Source organism: Diospyros lotus, chromosome 6, assembly GCF_014633365.1.
Source record: "Diospyros lotus cultivar Yz01 chromosome 6, ASM1463336v1, whole genome shotgun sequence".
NCBI lineage: Eukaryota > Viridiplantae > Streptophyta > Magnoliopsida > Ericales > Ebenaceae > Diospyros > Diospyros lotus.
The window spans coordinates 17,180,705-17,202,032 of NC_068343.1; the positions used below are offsets into that span (position 1 = coordinate 17,180,705).

Here is a 21,328-nt window from a genome sequence, read left to right on the forward strand (position 1 = left end):
GTCCAATCGGAGGAATACATTCTTCAACGAAATCGCAGTCGGCTGCTGCTAAACCCAAAACCTCATGATTTTGTGGGTTTAGCAAATTTGGCTGTTTCATTTCTTTGTATGGTTTTAATGATGATTCATATGAGATCGGGGCTTTGTGTGGTTCATTTCATGATTTGTATACACAAACCCTCGCCTAATCGCATTTGAATTCCTTGGCATTTAATCATTTGTTCTCTCGATGGTGTCATTAAATAGCTAGTCTTGTCCTGGGGATGTGTGATCTGGGTAATCATTTACTAGTAAGCCTAAAAATTTGTTTGCCTCGCTTCTTTTTGTGGTTATGCTTCAACTTTGTTATGTCTTTGCAAATTTGGAAAAAGAAAAGTAGAAAGCAAGGGACACTCTGATTAGGCTCAATTTGATCCTGCCCAGGGAATTTACCAGCTGAAGATGAGTAGGAAATGTCTAATCATTTTTTTTGTGACTGTTTCCCTTAGATTTGAAACATTGTGCAGATCCATAATTTATGCTAATTCATGTTTAGACTTGTGGGGATCAATTGTCAGGATGCAAACACTATTGGACAGTGTCATTGACGAAAGCTAAAGCAAAAGCAAAAGCAAAATGGGGATCTAATGGACTTCAAATTTTCCTTGCTAATTGCACGCAATGCATGCATCCATGCCGCTACTTTTATGAAGTTTGTACTACAGTACTGGTTTTATTGCTATCTTATTATGTCCTTCTGCTATAATGTGTCTATCCCTTTAATTCATAATCCCTTTTCTACAATAAGATTTAGGGGCGTTTGTTTATTCAAATTCCAGGGAAAAACATGCCTCTTGGAAGGGCTATGAGAAAGAGGCAGGCATCATCCCTTGACATTCTCCCTTCAAAGTGGGGGGTCACGAGATTAGTACAAGGGAAAGAACTGCAAGCCAACTAGTTTCCATACACGCAAAGGTTTGCTTGCTCTCCTAATTTTATTTAACCTTTCTTTTAGTTCCATAATTGATTCAATTCTCTGTTTGTTTCATTCAAATGAATGGTATGTAAATTCAATTTCCCCCTTCCTCCAAGGGCACACGTGAATATTCCCTCTTATGTTTTTGTCTGATTCCTTTTTTTGAGATTGATTTTTTCAATCATTAGTTTCATGGTTCTTGTTATGAATGGGGGAAATATTCAATTCTCTGTTTGTTTCATGGTTCTTGTTATGAATGGGGGAAATACAACCTCATACAAATCTTCTAGTCTTCAGTCCAATCCCCTAAAAGCTCCACCTGTACGTATGGGGTGACAATAACCACATGAGCTGTGAGTTCAATACGGCATACATGCTATGCAAAACACAGCATATAACATTCCCTATGCCCAGGCAAATGAGAAATCATGCATTTTCTGCAATGTAGTAGCTTGCATATACTCTATATCATGCAATAAATAGTGTAATTTATAAAACTGTGGTGCACTGAGACATCATGTAATGTGCGCATAAAAAAACCATTGCATGTGCTGTTATCTAACCTTTCATTGGCTCAACTGCTTGATGGCCCTCTCGCATTATTATATATTCAATCTTCTTTTGCTTTTTAATCCTTACCACCTCCCACCAATAGAGCCTGCATCATTCATAAGCATCCTAGTACTAGGAAATTTCATTACATCTACTGGAACCCTAGAATTCTTCATACGTGTATCTTCATGCAACGACTGTACAATTATCTATTTCTTGTTCACCCAAAGGAATAAATATACTATAGTGTATGCATAAGTAATGATTTCCAACTCAAGGAATAGCATGTTACCAGTACACACACACATATCATAGCATGTTACCAATAACATATCACAAGTATCTATTGCCTATTACCAATATTCATATATTTGGTTCAAGAATTCTTTCGAGTGGCCCAGTTATGCATATATATATATAAACACTTGGGTTCACCATTATTCAAATGCTTGCTCCCTGTTCATGCCCTCCACAAGCTATTTCTTTCTCTCTCTATGTCTCCATTGCTAATGATGCTCTGTGTTTCTTTCCTTGTTATTCACTATATCCCACTTCTTTTAAATTCTTGGCTCTTCCAATGCCACCAAGCTGCATTTTATGCCAGTTCTCAGCTACTAGTTCCCATGTGGAATAGCAAAATCAGGATTGAAGCCCCTTTGCAGAGTGACCATTATTTTTGTTTTCCACCTCACTGCACCTTGCGCATTGTGGCAAATTATTAGTTGCATTTTTATTCAACTTTATTATTTTTCTCTAATAAATACTTTATTGGCTTCCCACACAGGAAGATTATTAACCTGAAGATTAGCTTACCTTCTTTGTCTTCCTATTTATCTATCTTCTTCTTAGGCATCAAACCAGCACATCTCAATACCAATGCCAGATTGGAGTTCTTTATGCAAACTCCAACAGGTCATCTGGTGTGAACAAAGTGAATTTTTCCTTTAATTCTCTGGTAAGATCATATAAAAAATCCAAAAATTATATGTTGCTCATCTAATTGAAAGTTCTCCATCTACAAGCTCAAAAGGGTTGTGGCTCAAGTGCACAAGGAAACTATCCCATTTTTTCACGTTTCTTCTTTCAAATTTCAGACAATTGCATTCTTCGTTGCTCACTACAGTTGTAGTCACCACCCCTTCATCTCTGGCTCATCAACCAGAATGGCATCCAGTCAAAAATCTCGTAATCTCTCTGCTCCTTCAGTTCCCTTGCTAATTTTCTGATTTAGGTTCCTATTCCTTCTCTGATGCTGCAGCACTACAAGGCAAGGCCTCTCACAGTTCGCATAGTGGCATAACCAGGGACCCTCAAACAGATTAATAAGTCATTTCCTTCTTTGATTTCTACAGCCATAGTTAAAATTTCCTGCTGGCACTCAGAATCCTCCTTAAATATCTGATAAAGATCATCCAGACTAATATTTTGACAAACAATATTTTAATAGTAAAAGTAGAAATTAATATTGTTTTATTATTTCCTTTATTTAATTTGTTTCCTAGTTTCTTTTAATTTCTTTTATTTTCTAGAATCCTAATTAGATTGGGATTATTTTTAAATCTTAATTAGATTATATCAAGAAATCCTAGTTAGAATAGGTTTTTTTTTATTAGTTATCTATAAATAATCCTTTAATGAAGTACTGAAGAACAAAATTTAAAGAATAATTGAATATTAATATTGATTTTGAGTAATTGAAAGTACTCTTGTTTCTTTGATTCGAGTGAGTTCTGCATGCCTCTTGGGCTAATCTTAGGTCTTTAAAGGGCTATGAGAATGAGGGAGGCATCATCCCTTGACATTCTCCCTTCAAAGTGGGGGGTCACGAGATTAGTACAAGGGAAAGAACTGCAAGCCAACTAGTTTCCATACACGCAAAGGTTTGCTTGCTCTCCTAATTTTATTTAACCTTTCTTTTAGTTCCATAATTGATTCAATTCCCTGTTTGTTTCATTCAAATTAATCGTATGTAAATTCAATTTCCCCCTTCCTCCAAGGGCACACGTGAATAGCCGCTCTATGTTTTTGTCTGCTTCCTTTTTTTGAGATTGATTTTTTCAATCATTAGTTTCATGGTTCTTGTTATGAATGAGGGAAATATTAAAATGAACTGGTGTGCAAACCAGAAGAACCTGCAAGATTACTGGGGGAAAACCCTGAAAAAGTCCATTGTGCCTCAAACTGAAAAAGTCTGTTGTTACCATTCAGATTAGCAGTTTATGGTTAACATTTATTAACTGTTTTCTAATCATTTTCCTATTATATATGTTTGAAGATAAAGAAGAAGCTGTGTATGTGTAAGGATAATTAGCGTGGTAGACTTCTAGATGGAAAAGGAAGAAGCTTGATATTGAGTTGTAAAAGGAAGAAGATTAAACTAAGGAAATCCGAAATTATGTTGATATAGAGTTGTAAACTAGATAAGTTTATCCATTGCTGTAAAATAGGAGATTTTTTAGGAATATTTTGTATATATACCTATCCTGAGCTAATAGAATTTTTAAGGGTGAAAGACTGAAATTCCCCTACATTATTCTTTCATGGTATTAGTCACGTTCTTGTGGCACTGATTTTTTAATCTCCAACTACCTAAAGGAGTCTTGAGTTGAATGAATGATAGAAAAAGTCTCAGCAAGTGAGACTTCTACCATGAATTCTCCAGCCATAAAGGATTCCCATGTTTCAATCGTTCCAACAGCCATTGACAGTCATTCCCTCCAGATTACACAACACAAGCTGAATGGTACCATTTTCAGAGAATAATCCAAATCAGTCTTGTTAGTTGTTAGAAGGAAAGGAAAGGAAGGCTACTTAACGGGTATTGTTTCTAAGCCAAGTGTAGAGTCAACAAGTTGTGGCGTATAGGAGGTTGAGAATGCCATTGTTATGGCCTGTGTAGGAGGTTGAGAATGCCATTGTTATGGCCTGTGAAGCACGGAAAAAGTTCGGAGGTGCCGTTTTCGAACCGTTTCGCGTTTTGGAAACGGAAAAAACAGCCCGAAACGTTTTTCAAGTCGTTTGTGTAATTTTCAAAAATATTAGAGCCATTTCATAATTATAAATTATTGGTTGGAAACGCATTTCCAGCGCACGCCATCTGCTTAGTAAGATGGCTTTTACCCTAAAAAATTCTAATGTGCCTCCTTCCCTCTCTTCTTTCTCTTCTTCTTCCAATTCAATCCCATTTGCTTCATTGCCGCTTCTTCTTCTTCCAGTTCAATCTCATTTGCTTCGTCGGCGCTTCTTCCAATTTTTGTATGTATTCATTCCTTGTGTTTTTGTATGTATTTTTTGATCTCCGTCGCTGCCATTCTTTGGCTGTTGTGATGTTTTGTTGATATAATTAATTGTGGTTGTTGTGATGTTTTGTTGATATAATTAATTGTGGCTGTTATAATTGTTATTTAGTTACATAATACAGTCCATTATTGGTTCTTATAAATAAATTAATTGTGGTTGTTATAATTGTTATTTAGTTACATAATACAGTCCATTATTGGTTCTTATAAGTAAATTAATTGTGGTTGTTATAATTGATAGTTCATAGATGATTTGTTGATATAATTAAAAACATTGATAGTTTTTTATGTATAATATGATTTATTATATCAAAGTTTGGTTATTATAGAACTTTCTTAAATATTGTTGATGGTTGTTTGAATGCATTGTGGACTTTATATTTATATTTGTTTGAATATAGTATAGAACTTATGTTTATTGTTTATATTTGAATATTTTCTTTCTATATTAAAAATTATATTTATAAAAAAACTCTTATATTTTTTAAATTTACAGTTTACCCCACGTTTCCGTTTCCTACCTTTTTAGAAAAATGTCGTTTTTGCGTTTTCGTTTCCTATCGGAAACGTCTCCCGTTTCTGTTTCCGTGCAACCTAGGTTATGGCTTGGTTGATGAATTCAATGGAGCCAAAGATTGGAAGAACTTACCTCTTCTACAAGATAGCTTGTGAAATTTGGAAGGCAGTCTAAGAAATTTATGCTAATCTAGAAAATACGGCTCAATGTTTTCAGATTAAATCTCTTATTCGAACCACTAGACAAGGTACAAATTCAGTCATTGAATACTTTAATACCTTAACTGAATTGTGGCAAGAGATAGACTTATTTTATGAGATCACATGAGAGTGTTCTGGTGATGATAGAAAATATAATAAGATGGTGGAAAATGAGAGAGTTTTTGACTTCCTATATGGCCTAAACTCATACGTAGACAAGGCAAGAGGCAGGGTGTTAAGGACAAAACCATTTTCATCCATAAGAGAAGTGTTTGTAGAAGTCAATAGAGAAGAAAGTCGAAAGAAAGTGATGTTCTCAGGTTCAGGGCATTCCAGCAATGAGGTAAATTACCCAACCTCAGCCCTGAATAACTTTCGACAAAAACTATCTCTTTCAGCTAAAAGAGAGACTCCAAAAGAAAAATAATGGTGTGACCATTGCAATCAGCCTTATCATACTAGAGAATAAGGGTGGGCAAAAAAATCGATAAAATGCAAAAATCAACCGAACTGCACCGCACCATGCGGTTTTTAGGGGGAGCAGTTCGGCACGGTTTGAGAATTTCCCAAACCATGCGGTTTGCAGTTTGCAAATTTTTTCGGTTCTGTTAAAATCGAACCAGTCAAGTAGTGTATTAATAAAAAAAATAAAAAATAAATTAAAAATATATAAAATCCTAACATGTGGACACTACCTGTTAATGCTCAAGGATTGTAACTTAGTGGTCATAAAATGTTTTTAATTTCAAAACATGTTAAACAATTTCTACTGCATGTTAATAAGTAACTCCATTAAGCATCCTCCACTACACGCAATTGAATTCAAGGAGCATTAACATGATGCGGTCATGTCGTAGATTTTAAACTTTTAACTTTGTATTTTTTATTGGATTATAACTTATTTTATTTTTAAACTTCAAGATATTTTAAAAACTGAAAACTATGATTTTATGTATTAGTTTTATTATTTTACTTAAAAATTTACAAGGTAATAGAGGAAGCACCAAACTGCAAAAATCACACACACCGCATTTTACGATGCAGTTTGGTGCTGTTTTTGCACACCACATTAGGCTGTGTGCTCTAATTTAATGCCAAACCGCATGTGTGATTTGACGAATTAAATGCCCCCTAAACTGTCCAAATCGCACCGTGTCCACCCCTACTAGAGAAATATGCCAGAAAATTCATGAAAGGCCAGTCAATTAGAAGCCAAGGAATCAAAGGAGGGGAGGACAATCAACTTACATGATTGAAGCAGAAAAAAAGGGTTCCACAAATTTCAGTTTAACAACAAATTAGCTAAAGGCCTTATAACACTTGTTAAGTCAAACAAATGTGACTAAATTTAAAAATTCAGAAAACCCTTATCCAACAGTGTCTGTGGCAAGGAAAAGTAATGATACATACTCTCTAATCTCCTAAAAGTTTCCTACAAGTTGTTGGATCGTAGATACGGGGGCTTCAGATCATATGACAAGTTCTCTAAACATGTTATTTGATTATGAACCTTGTAATCAGAATATTAATGTAGTTATGGCTGATGGAACCATATCCTTAGCAAAAGAAAAAGGAACAGCAAGTGTTGGGGGTTTATCTCTTAAATCTACTCTTTATGTAGCAAATTTAAAATGCAACTTGTTTTCAGTTAGTAAGCTCACTAATGACAATGATTGCCTAGTGACATTTTTCAATCCTATTGTGTTTTTCAGGACTTATCTTTGGGGAAGAAGATTGGCAGTGCTGAGATTAAATGGGGACTCTATCAGACACCAAGACATCATTATTCTTCTGCTTTTAGGTCACTTATTCAATCTTCCTCATCTACTGTTTCAGATTCAGATTTATTGTTATGGCATCCAAGTTTTGATTATCTTAGACTTTTGTATTCTTATTTTTCTAGCAATAAAATTTGAGATTTCATTTGTGTGCATTGCATTCTTGCAAAACAGACCAGGAGCCCTCAGCCTAACCATGTCTATACTCCTTCAAAACCTTTCTATCTAGTTCATAGTGATATTTGGGGGCCATCTAAAACCCTAAACCTCACGAACACCGTTGGTTTATCACTTTTATCGATGACCATACAAGGATATGTTGGGTATTCTTAATGAAAGACAAATATGAAGCTTGCTTTGTATTAAAAAAGTTCCATTAAATGGTTAAAAATGTCTTTCAAACCTCAATTCATGTATTGAGAATCGATAATGGCCGGGAATACTTTTGTAATGAATTCAACAAATACCTAATTGAGTATGTCATAATTCACCAAAGCTCATGTTCTTATAGCCCACAACAAAATGGGATTGTTGAAAGAAAGAATTGCCACATTCTTGATACAGCAAAAGCCTTAATGTTCACTCATTTAGTTCTAAATTCTTATTGGGGAGAAGCTATTTTGACAGTTGCATATCGCATTAACAAGTTTCCTTAAAAAATCCTAAAGTTTAAGACTCATCTAGATGTTCTTCTTGAAGCCCTCACTTATCATACTCGAATCCTAAACTCTCTTACTCCTCGAGTGTTTGGATGCATTGTTTTTGTTCATAATAATCTACCAACATTGTCCAAGGTAGATCCCAAATCTCTCAAGTGCATATTCGTGGGGTATTTTCCTAACCAACAAGGGTATAAATGCTACAATCCTAGTACCCGAAAGTTTATTATTTCCAGTGATGTCTCATTCGTTGAGAATCAACCATTTTTTCATGACCATTCTCAGCAGGAAAACCTCACTGAAACAACAACCCATTGGGATCCATGGATGCCTATTCCAGACTGCTTTACTTCTTTACTTATACCTATTCTTGATAGTGAGCCATCCCAACCTATATCCGAACCTTGTCAAGCTCTTATTTCTCCAACTCAAGCCTAACAAGAAGGAAAGAATAAGGAACACCAAAATTAGGAGGATAGATTCAAAGCAAACCACCATTGATGGTTTACTCAAGAAGAACCTGTGACCCTCAGCCAGCCATTCTATCTTAACCAAGGATAAGTCCAGAAAGAACTACTGTAAAAGATGTTCAGGATGTTAACAGAGAAGATGACAGGGAGAAAAGGTAAGAGTATGATCTAGATATTCCTATTGCTCTAAGAAAAAGGGTTAAATCTTGCACTAAGCACCCTATTTCCAATTTTCTGGGATACTCCAAATTGTCCCCTCAATTCAAAGCCTTCACAGTCAGTATTGGTAATGTGATTATTCCTAAGGATATACATCATGCATTACAAGAGGAGAAATGGAGAATAGCCATCATGGAGGAGATGCAAGCCTTGGAAAAAAATGACACATGGGAGATAGTGAGGCTGGCCAATGGAAAGAACACAGTTGGTTGCAAGTAGGTGTTCATAGTTAAGTATAAATTAGATGGGAAGATCGATAGATACAAGACTTGTAACTCAAGATTTTACTCAAACTCAAGGCCTTGACTATGAGGAAACATTTGCATCAGTGGCTAAACTTAACTCTATTCGGGTGATATTATCATTAGCAGTCAATTTGGATTGGAAATTCCATCAATTAGACATAAAGAATGCTTTCTTGAATGGTCAGTTAGAAGAAGAAATTTGCATGAAAATACCCCTTGGTTTTGAAAGAGAAGACACAAAAGGGAAAGTTTGCAGGCTAAAAAAATCATTATATGGCCTTAAGCAATCACCTAAGGCATGGTTTAAGAGATTTAGTGATACACTACACCAGCTTGGATATAAGCAAAGGCAAACTAATCACACCCTTTTTACAAAGACAGATTTTGATGGAAAGAAGACATTCTTATAGTCTATATTGATGATATAATCATCACCAGAGATAACACAAAATATTGAAAGATTGAAGCATCAACTAAGGGAAGCATTTGATGTAATATCCCCAAATAATAATAATCATAATAATAATAATAATAATAATAATAATAATAATAATAAAAATAATAAAAGTGTAAACTAAATTTACTGAAATTAAATTTAGTTAATTAATTTAAATTAATTAATTTGTTAAAATTTTGTGGCGATGCTCGTGTGCTTAGAGATTAAGCAAAGTGGCCATTTTGTCAAAATGGAAAACAGAGAAGAACAGAGGAGAGAGAGAGATCTGAAAGCCGAGAGAAGGGAATGAGAGAGATGGCCGAATCAGCCATGGCAACAAGCTAGTGGCCGAGAGATCAGGTGAGAGAGAGAGAGAGATAGAAGGAAGGAGTGGCTGGCGGCCATGGAAGCTGGCCGAGCTTTGCTCGGCCATGGCAGCAAAGCGACAACAGCGGTGGTGACGCGGGGCAGCGGCGGCGCACGACCATGGGAGGCGGAGCTGGAGGCGGCGCGGGCCAAAGGCAGGCACGGTGACAGCGGAGGGCCGGATGGCGAAGGCCGGCCGGGGCCATGCGCGGTTGCAGGCTGCCTGGGTGCGAGGGGAAGAAGAAGAAGGAAGGGAGAAGAAGAAAAAGAAAGGAAGAAGAAGAAGAAAAGAAGAAGAAGAAGGAAAGGAAAGGAGAAGAAGAAGCGAGTTGCAGGAAGAAGAAGACGCGGGAAGAAGAAGAAAAAGAAGAAGAAGAGGAGGAGAGGAGGAGAAGAAAAAAAAGGAAGAAAATAAAGAAAATAAAAGAAAAGGAAAAAATATGAAAAATAATGGAATTTTGGGATTTTTCGGCAAAGGAAGTGATCAGGTACATGGGTAAAAATTAGTAAAAGCGTGATATGTTTAAATTATAAATTTTGCGCGATTAGAATTTTATTTTGGGTTATGTTTCGTTAATTTTGGGAGTTTAATCTATTGCAGCGTGTATTAATTTGGTAGTGTTTAAGCGGGGAAACGATGTAAACGACTAGATACAGGCAAGCTCTCTTCTACCATTGCGATTTCTTTTTTTTTGTGAACCCCTCGCCTTCCCTTGACTCGTTTCGGTATCGTGTATTAAATATATATAAATTGAGGATGTTATTAGCATTATTTAATTTAAAATAAATATGAAATTTATTGGGATTTTAATTACGGTGTGCCTACATGGGATTTTAGATGGTTAAATTATTTAAATTACACGGATAGATTTAATTAGAGTGAGCCGGGTTTTATTAATAGTTATTAAATGTTTTACTTCGCAGCGGGAGCGTAAGAAATGTCAGAAACGGCCGTGTAAAGGCAAGTTCCTAACCCTCTCCTCGTGTTCTTCAATTCTCGTAAAAGACCCTGTGGTTTCTCGTACTTTATCATCTCCCTTACTTTAATTCGGCACTTAGCCTTATCTATTGAATTACTATTCATTTGTTTTAATTTAAATTAAATCCGAGACTTCTAGGATTTTATTTGTTGTGAGCCTATGGGGGTTTGTACCACCCCCACTCCATTTGGGAATGATGCTGAACCAGCTTGGGAACTAGGTTCCTAGACGTGCGGGTTTATTTACGATTTTTCTCGGATTTATTTATGATCCGGTTAGAGCTATCGAGCAGTGGGCAGGGGTCGGTTGTTGGTGACGTTGGGGCAGACTATTGTACGGCCCTAATGTGGACCGTCGGGTGGACACTCCTAGTCATTGGGCGTTGACCAGTGCCGAGCACTGCTGACTAGCTCTACCAGTATGTGATTTACTGCACGTTTAGATTCATTATATTACTGTTCATGATTTGATATGCACATGGGTACGGGTTGCATGTTGGGATATTCATTTATTGAGTATGCTCGGACACGGACATTCTAGCTTGGTTAGGTTGCATCCAGCACGGGTATATGCATCGCGTGTGGTTTACTATGTGGGCGGAGCATGGCCTGATGCCTGGATGTATGGGCGCCATGTATCACGTTGATGCTCATTACGCCATTGCATTATATGTGCATTGCATGGATACTGGTAGTATTTAGTTCTCGGACGGGAGTATCGTTCCGAGGGAGCCTTGGGCTCAGCTGTCAGGAGTACCGGCAGGGATACAGGTGACGGGAGTACCGACCCGGGACAGCGCGCGCAAGTTTGCTGGGCCCCAAGGACCGGTATGTTCTTTTATTATGCTATACTATTGTGTTATAGCGTCTCATGACTTGTGTGTACCTGGGGGTTTATTCTGGGAAGAGTTTATTGGATTTTTACAGCCTTCGGCCTTTCTTTCCTTATGCTTGCTGAGTCTCTCGACTCACTTTGTTTTTCCATCATTCCAAGTAGTCGCAGCGTGAGCCATGGCAAGGGAGTCAGATTTAGCGGCAGAGTCGGTGTGGTGTACAGGCAGTCCCGTCAATCCCTATCCACTCTGATGTCTAAGTAGAATTTACTCTATTATTTCGTACTGTGCCAGGTCTTTTCTCGAGTCTTGTGTATGTCGGCACAAGAGTTTGTGTTTATTTATTTATCTTGTGACCGCTGTGTTAGCGGGGTACCCATAGTGCATGCATGTCTTGAGCTTTGCTTCCGCTATTCTTATTTTTGTGTATGCATGCCGAGGTGGTCTTTGTCTTGTGTTTATTACTTTTCTCCTCCCGTAGGCGCTCTCGTTCGGGTAGTCCGGGTGGTTAGGGATATTCGGGCGGGGGTGCTTACATTTGAAGTCAAGGATTTGGGAGATTTGAGATATTTTTTGGGCTTGGAAGTTATAAGGAGCAGTGAGGGTATTTTCATTTCACAAAGAAAATACACTCTGGATTTATTAAAAGAAATAGGCAAACTCGGTTGCAAGGCTGTCAATACTCTTTTAAAGCCTAATTGGAAGAATAAAGAGGAAGGCAGTGATGAACATCAAGTAGATAGGGGAAGATTCCAACGCCTAGTGGGAAAACTAATCTACCTATCACATACACGGCTAGATATTGCTTATGCAGTAAGTATAATCAGCCAATTCATGCACTCCCAAACTAAAAGAGACCTTGAAGCTGCCTATCATATCTTGAGGTATCTTAAAGGCACACTCGGAAATGATTATTATTTAAGAAGAGCAATGAAAGAGGAATAAAGAGCTATGCAGATGCAGATTGAGCTGGATCCATATCCACATCAAGGTATTGCACAAATCTATGGGGGAATCTAGTCACATGAAGGAGCAAGAAATACAAGTTGTCTCACATAGCAGTGTCAAGGTTGAGCATCGAACCATTGCACAATGTATTTGTGAGGTAATTTGGTTAGAAAAATTAATGAAGGATTTGGTTATACCTGTAACATCACCTAAAATACTTTATAATGATAGCAAATCAGCTATAAGTATAGTAAATAATCCAATTTAGCATAATTGGATGAAACATGTTCGAATTGACAGGCATTTTGTCAAAAAAGAAATAGAAACATGAGACATAAGTTTAAATTATGTTCTTACCAAAGATCAAGAAGCAGATATCTTAACCAAGGCAATGCAAAAACAAGGTTTTGAAGTGATAAGAGGCAAGTTGAGAATGATAGATATCTATTCAACAACTTGAGGGGGAGTGTTGGAAGATAAAGAAAAAGCTATGTACGTGTAAGGATAATCAGCAAGGTATACTTCTAGATGGAAAAGGAAAAAGCCCAAGATATTCTCAGATTAAACTAAGGAAATCCAAGATTATATTGATATAGAGTTGTAAACTAGATAAGTCTATCCATTATTGTAAAGTAAGAGATTTTTTAGAAATGTTTTGTATATATACCTATCCCAAGCTAATAGAATTTTTAAGGGTGAAAGACTGAAATTCACTTACATTGTTTTTTCAATATAGAAGTGTTCCACATTGAAGCTATACTCTCTTTCTCCCTAAAAATTGCAGAACTTTGCACATCCTGTATATATCTAAAATTTATTTTGCAATTTCTAATTCCATATCATGTGAACATTTTGTTATACTATTTCCTTGGGTAATTTAGAGGGTAAATTTAATATATACTCACTGAATTTTAAAAATGTAACTATTTACTCATTGAATTTTGAATTGTTACTATCTGCTCACTGAACTTTACTCAACATCAACCATCAACTACCCATTACATTTTGCAAATGAAAAATGTCCACATAGCTAATGGAATTTGAGGAAATTTAACAAAAACTCATCGAATTTTAAAAATGTAACTACTTACTCACTGAATTTTGGATTGTTACTACTTGCTCACTGAACTTTTCTCAACATCAATCATATATCACCCGTTATAACACCATTTGATTTTGCAAACGAAAAATACTCGCGTGGCTAACAAAATCTGAAATGGTCCAATTAAATCCTTATTTTCGACCAACTTAGCTCCAGCAGCGACGGTCGCTGCCGATACTCTCGTCGTCAGCTCACGTCTCACGCACCAACCACTACTACTGGAGCAAAGGAAGGGGATAGAGAAAGAGAGAGAGAGAGAGAGAGAGAGAGAGAGAAGACCTTCTCGCCGCTGTCGCCTTGCGCCTCGCCACCACCTCACCTCTGGCTGTCTTGCCACCTCGCGTGCCAATTGTTGCTGCTAGAGCAAGGGAAGAGGATAGAGATGAGAGAGAGAGAGATAGGAGAAACATGGTGCTGCTGAGTTGGCTGAAAATAAGGATTTGATTAGACCATTTCAAATTCCGTTAGTCACATGGACATTTTCCATTTGCAAGATCAGACATTGATGTAACGAGTGATGGATGGTTGACGTTGAGTAAAGTTCAGTAAGTAGATAATAATAATACAAAGTCAGTAAATAAATAGTTACATTTTTAAAGTTCAGTGAGTGTTTTTTAAATTTTCTCAGATTCGATTAATTACATCGGCATTTTTCATTTGCAAGATATAACGGGTGATGGATGGTTAACGTTGAATAAAATTTAGTAAGCATGTAATAACAATTCAAAGTTTAATAAATAAATAATTACATTTTTAAAGTTCTAAATTTACCCTCAATTTTGATTATTGCAGTTTGTCCTGCCTCCTTTGAATGTGATTTCTATGAGGTTGATTGTGTTGGACCCTGCCCAAATAGGCCTTATATTGCGAATAGCAAGAAACTCGAACTCTTTATTTCACAACTAAATTTTTGTTTAATTTAATTTCTTATTTTTCAAGCTTTTTGCACGAAATTTAGCCAGTTAATAAGTAAACCCATCAATATGGACCCACCCAATTAGTTCCATTACCATCGCTATTTTAGTTGACTTAGCCCATTATATTATTCAACATTACTTTCAATTAAATTAGACTATTTTTCATCTACAATCCCTCACTTACCATTAATGCCAATATTTTAACGTGTTTGATTCATTAACCCCATACACTTTCAACTGTAAAAAACACTTTATTATTTATGATGATCTCTTGTTTTCATGTCAACATACTCATTGTTTAAGTCTTAAAACAATCTATTTCGCTAGTGTTATTTTTAGTCCATACAGTGAAACCTTAAAGCTCTTAAGATTGTGCTTTTGATTTTTGTTATTTGGATTATTCTCTTGAGCAAAAGATCCTTCAAGGTCATTCCTGCCATGAAATAGACAATAGGGCTGGATGAAGTTTTCATCTTAAAGAGGGTTGAAAGCAGAGTACCAGAATTGTGTTGTGCATCTTTCATTGGGACCCAGTTTTCTTAACAATATCACCTGGTCTAGCAGAATCTATGGGTTGGTGAAATTTATGGGTTGAATCTCTGGTTTGGTGTCAGCTAAGTCAGTTGCTTTAATTTCTCTGCTTGAAATGGTATTGTTTAGGAGAATGTTATGATCTTTAATCTCTTTTGTTGATACTTGGTAAGTGCAGTTGCCTGAATTGTTTCTTGAATTTGGAAGGATGTTTTTATAACCAAGAAGTAATCCTCGAGGACACTGTACAGTTTCTAGATAAGCTTATAAGCCCAGGCTCTGAAACACTTGTGTACGTACCTGAACTGAAGCTCTCTTGATTTTCTTTTTCATATATATACAATATATATGTTGCTGTGGAACACTTAAAAAGCCAATTTCATGATTAAAGGAGGTGAAAGAAACAAAGTCCTGAGCAAGATTCTACTTTCCCATGCTTTTCAACATGGCCTTGGACAGCACTCACAAAATAGAAAAAAGTAGGCCAAAAAGAAAAGCTGCCTACCATTAAGGGGTCTACACCCTAAAAAGCCAACCCACCAAACCAAATAGTTTCCCCATTTGTTGCTTTTGATTATTTAAAATTTTTCCTTCCTTTTGTACCATTGTTGGATTGTACGACTCCCAGGCCCATTTGTGGGTCTTTGTTATTCTTTAATGGGTTCAGAGGGAGACGAAGTAGTGAAAACGGTGAAGGATGGGTTACCCAATACGCTGAAATGGTGGGTTGCTTACACAATTTGTATACTGTTAGATTAAATGTCTCACGTGATAGGCACGTGACTTACTTTAATTTAGTTTAATAAGTAAATAATTCTCAACTAACCACGTAATAACCCGTTCCCCATATTTTGATCCTATTCTTGCCTATAAAGTTCCATCTTATCTTTACCATCACTAAGGAAAATAGGAGGGAGAATTGAAAGGCAGAAGAATAGAATATCAAGTTTGGGTTCTCTCCATTCTATGATCTTCTCATGAATCAGGGTAAGTTCTCAAATTAATATTTTTATAATATAAGAATTATGAATTTTAAGATCCTGTCATGATTCATAGAAATCTATGAATTCAGATTTCAATTACAATTAGGACGGTTTTCTGTTATTGGAATTAGTAGAAAATAATAAATTTAATATATATATCATCATTGTACGAGTTGGCCTCATGCTAGCCATGGCGGTGTTTCGTCCAAGTACTCTTTGTGAAGAACAACTTCGTAATTCACTCCCTCTTTGAGCTCCTCTTTGCACATTTTAACTCAACCAAGATCAAACCAGAAAAGAAAGTGAAAAGGGCGGTGAGGTCCTATTAAGTGGATCTGTTTCAATGAGAGAGAGAGAGAGAGAGAGAGAAAAAAAAAGAGAGATCAGTACTTTGGCCTCGCTGCAGGGTCATGAAGAGAATTGGCAGCTCAGATTCTTTGGGCGCTTTGATGTCCATCTGTCCTACTACCACAGGTTCTAACGAATTATTCCCTGATGTTTTTCTTTTCTTTTCCTTTCTTCTATTTTTTTCCCCCCAAACATCCAAAGTATACCCATTTCGTGTTTCTTGTCCCCATCCCTTTTCCACGATCAATCACCGTGAGAAGAATTTTCAAGAATCGTTCTAGATTGATTTCTGATTATAAATCAGCACAATTCTTTCCCGTTTTAGAAATTTCAATGCTTTTACCCCCGTTTCCTTTCAGGTAAATATGGAATTGATTCTCACTTTTTGAGTTCTTTGGTTCAGAAGAGCACAGCCCGGCGAACAACCATGTCTACGAGAGGGAGATTCAGTCCGTGCTTGAAGGCCTCGACGAAGAAGGCTGCATCGAACAGTCCGGCCACGTCGCCAAGAAGAAACGCCGGCTGAGCGTCGATCAGGTCCACGCCCTCGAGAAGAGTTTTGAAGTGGAGAAGATGCTTGAACAGGAGAGGAAAGTGAAGCTTGCCCAGAAGCTGGGGTTGCAGCCCCGGCAAGTCGCCGTTTGGTTCCAGAACCGCCACGCACGGTGGAGGACCAAGCAGCGGGTTCGGCTCAAGAGTTGGTGGGGACCTAGGCAGTCCGGCGGCCGGCGGTCGGCGTCGGCAGCGGGTAGCGGCAGATGAAGCAGTGAAGCTTCTATCGGGAGCGGCGACGGCGACCGCGTAATATAGTCATTATTTGCGCGCTCACCGAATCTCACTTTCTGTAAAACATATATGCATACGTATGCTTCATGCTTGCTTTTCCTTCCACACCAGCCATCTTTTTGAGATTCTTCTCCGTAATTACTTTTAATTTGCATCTGAAATTGATCTTATTATTCTTCTTAAGTATCCTCTCTGTAATATAAATGTGATTTTCACCCTTGTTTGATTCAAAATTTTCTGTCCAATTCAAATTAAAAAGCATTATTTTTTAGATAAAAAAATTAGGGCATGTTCTCTTTGACATTTTCGAGTCTTTTTTTATTTTTAATTTTTTAAAATACTGAAAACGTTTTCTCTTTGTTATTTTTAAAAACACATTTTCAAAAATAATTAAAATTCTTGTAAAGAAAACTCAAAACAACAAATATTATTTTTGGTGTTTTCAATGAAAACTCACTGAAAACAATCCCAAAACACGAAAACCCCCCTCCCTTCTCGACCCCCAAACTCATTCTTGCACTCGCAAAGCAACGCTCTGTCTCTCGTATCTCTTCTCCTTCATCCTCCACCACTGTCGTCGACTTCTCCTCACTCGCCACCACTGTCATCAACTCCTTCTTGCTCGCCACCACTATCGCCGACTCCTCCTCGCTTGCCACCACTGTCGTCAACTCCTCCTCGCCTGCCACCACTGCCGTCAACTCCTTCTCTCCCGCCACTAACTGTCATGGACGACTAGTTGAGAAAGGAGATAGGGCAATCAATGATGATGAAAAAATCGACTGTCGCGATGATGGGTGAGGAAGGAGATGGGGCAATTGACGATGATAAGGAGAAGAAACAAAGGAGTCCGGCGGTGAAAGGAAGAGTTGGCAGTGGCAGAAGAAGATGGAAGATGGGTTGCGCATAACCTTAGATGGAAGAAGAAAGAAGATGGGTTGCGCACTTCTTTTGTTTGTTTGTTTGTTTGTTTTTTGTTATTTATTTATTTTTGTTTTATTTTATTTAAATATTAAATTGAATATATGATGTGTTTTGTTTGTATTAATTTTTTTAATGATATTTTTAAGATTGTTAATTTTTTTATTTTATTTTATTTAAAATTTATTTTATAATTTAAAATATTTGAATTAAATTTATAATTTACTAATAAATGTTTATAATTTATTTTAAATTAAATTCATTAAATAAAATATTATAATAACAAAAAAGAAACTATTTTTAAAATTTCAAAGCAAACACGTTTTCTAGTTTTCTATTTTGGGAAATAGTTTTTCAGAATGATAAAAAGAACGCGTTTTCAAAAATCTCAAAACAGACACTCAAAACACAAAATTCAAAAAAAATTCAAAACTCAAAATACAAAACTAAAATATAAAAAAACACCACCTTAGCATTTGAACTCTGAAAGGAGAAAATTTACTCAAAAAATTACTCAAAAAAGGATGGGATAGGGACCTTCCACACGTTGTAACATCATAACTAACTATATAGAGAGAAAGAGAATGCCAGCAATTCCCTCTCGGAAAATGCTATTTGTACAGAAGTATCTTTATAGGGATGATATATCGCGATATATTTTGTTCATCTCCTTCTCCCTCTCTCCCCCCTTCCCTCGCCACTGCAACCTCACCTGCCATCGTTCTTCGCCTTCGCTTGCTCTCACTGCTGCAACCTTCGTCGCCTCGCCCCATCACCTTTGTCGTCTCATCGCATCGCCTCGATCGCCTTGCTGCCTCGCCGTCGCCTCATCTCAGCTGCCCCACCCCGCCTCGCCGCTACAACCTCCGTCGCCTCACCCCATCGCCTCGCCGCCTAATTGCGTCTCTTCATGCTGCCTTGCTATCTCGCCACTACCGCCTTATCGCCGCCGCCTTGTCTCTAGGGCTGACGATGTAAGAGGGAGAGTGAGAGAGAGACAGACAGAAAGAGAGATGGCATTGAACATATAGGTAATTTATTATAAGGACAAGATGAATATTTTGATTGTCCTATAAGTGTTTCTATAACATATTTTCTGCGCAAATAACATGATTCATCAACACACATACACAACCCCCCCCCCGGGGGCGGGGGGGCGGGTGGGGCCCTAGACATAAGCCTTTAATCGGCCCCCAGAGAGACTACAGCCACCTCAAAGCCAACTACGACGCTCTCAAGCACAATTTTGACTCTCTCCAACGTGAAAACGAAGCTCTATTCAAAGAGGTCAGAATGAAGAGATTATTCGTATTAAAGATGCTAAAAACACGAATAAAATGGAAAAATCAAGGAAAATTTGATGAGAGATGTCCTTTATGTGTGCTAATTTGTTTCATGTTGTTGCAGATGAGAGAATTGAATTCGAAGTTGAAGGAAGAGAACGGCGAAAGGATGGTGGTATCAGTGAAAGAGGAGCTAACTGGATCCGACTCTGATGAAAAAGCCATTGAACAGAACGTTGAACCGGCGACGGCTTCGCTTGCCTGATCTGATCTCAACTACGAGAACTTCAACCACGGCAATGGCGTGGTGAGAGCCTCGGTCTTCCCAGACTTCAAAGACGGGTCGTCGGACAGTGACTCGAGCGCCATTCTGAACGAGGACAACAGCCCCAATGCGGCGGCGATCTCCTCCGCTGCCACCGGCGGGGTCATGCTCCAGAACCACCAGATCGCGGCAGCGCCGAGTTCGCTCAAGTTCTGCTGCTACCAGTTCCCGGAGTCTAAAACGGCGATTCTAGGAGACGCGGAGAAGGCGTACCAGCCGCAGTTCGGGAAGGCGGAGAAGGAGGAGCAGAATTTTATCAGTGGCGATGTGGCCTGCAATTTCTTCCCCGATGACCAAGCTCCGACGCTCCAGTGGTACTGTTCCGGCCAGTGGAGCTAGAGAAATTCGAACGAAACCCCATCATCTCCCGAACGGCGAGCAGAATAAGTGAATAGAGCGAGACGCAGAGTCCATTGTACAAAAAGAAGTGTTACAGAGAGGAGGAAGAAGGGGAAGGGATGGTCGTTGGAGGCGGCGCAAGGCGGCGCCGGGAGCCTTTGTCTTCTGAGGCCGTGCGGGAATGATTAGGAAGTAATTAAGCTGTGTTTTTCGCAGTCTTAAGAAAAAGGGGAGAGAGAAATTCAACCGAAGATTTTATTATATAAATCTCTCTGTAATGGTGAAATAATGATCATTAGGTTGGCCTTGTCTGTCATACGTCTCCTTTCACAAATCAACGGCGGCGGCGGCGGAAACCCCACCGACGGCTGCAACCGCCAATAGGTGGCGGCCAATCGATCCGACCGGACCGGAGAGAGCTGTTTGGAGATTGCCCTTGTCATAATAATAATAATAAAATGCCTTTTTAAGTTCTCCCTTTTCCCCCCTTAAAAATGAGGATCATCCAAACATATATGAATTGCTTAACAAAGAATATGTGTGAATTTGCAGTAGTTTGACATCGGCAGCCATGCATGCATGTAGTGGAAGTAGTATGGGTTGCATCTATATATAGGCTTAGTAGTTGTTTATTTATGAAATGATTCTCCCACCACGATAAAATGTAAGTTTAACTTGAACAACCTTCAAATTCAAAGAAGTGTCTAAGTAGGAACCTCACATTTTCATGGGTTAAATAAGGATCCTAATTTTTCATGAGTTTCGCACCACCACGATACAATTAAAATTTATTTGTTGTAGGTTAATTTTATATCAACTAATATTTAATTTCCTAACCCAAAAAAGCAAGGGAGATCTCCAATCAAATAAGCTACCACAAAAATTAGCGAGTAAGTAAAAAAAACTAAAATGTCTTACCAAGTAAGATTTTTTTTTTATAAAACTCACAAACTCTAAAATTTAGAAACTCCTATAATTTAATCAACTAACCACCTTCTACATAGTTTTAACTTATTGTCACAGTAGAAGAAAGTTAGTATCACTTTTTATATTTATTATTTAAATTTAGCAACATTTTGAGTTTGTATAATTTAATCAAGATATAGAAATTGAACAAAAGAATTGATAACAAAAGCAAGAATAAGCGCATGAAAAACAAATATAAACCCATTGTGAACATCCAATTTGGCCCATTTCTAAGCCCAAAGCTCATTTAACTGCAATTGTCCGATTGGAGGAATACATTCTTCAACGAAACAAGGCCTCGCAGTTGGCTGCTGCTAAACCCAAAACCTCGTGATTTTGTGGATTTAGCAAATTTGACTGTTTCATTTCTT

The 21,328-nt window shown here is 37.7% G+C and overlaps 1 long non-coding RNA gene and 1 pseudogene across 1 annotated transcript; both read left to right on the top strand.

The window, feature by feature from the left end:
• Positions 1 to 559: 559 nt before the first annotated feature.
• Positions 560 to 7,417, top strand: LOC127804760 (uncharacterized). Its single transcript, XR_008023723.1, has 4 exons — positions 560 to 691; positions 819 to 954; positions 3,274 to 3,387; positions 7,236 to 7,417. It is a non-coding gene; the product is annotated as an uncharacterized LOC127804760 (long non-coding RNA).
• An 8,584-nt stretch (positions 7,418 to 16,001) lies between these two features.
• On the top strand, positions 16,002 to 20,303 carry LOC127803058 (homeobox-leucine zipper protein ATHB-6-like; annotated as a pseudogene).
• Positions 20,304 to 21,328: the final 1,025 nt, after the last annotated feature.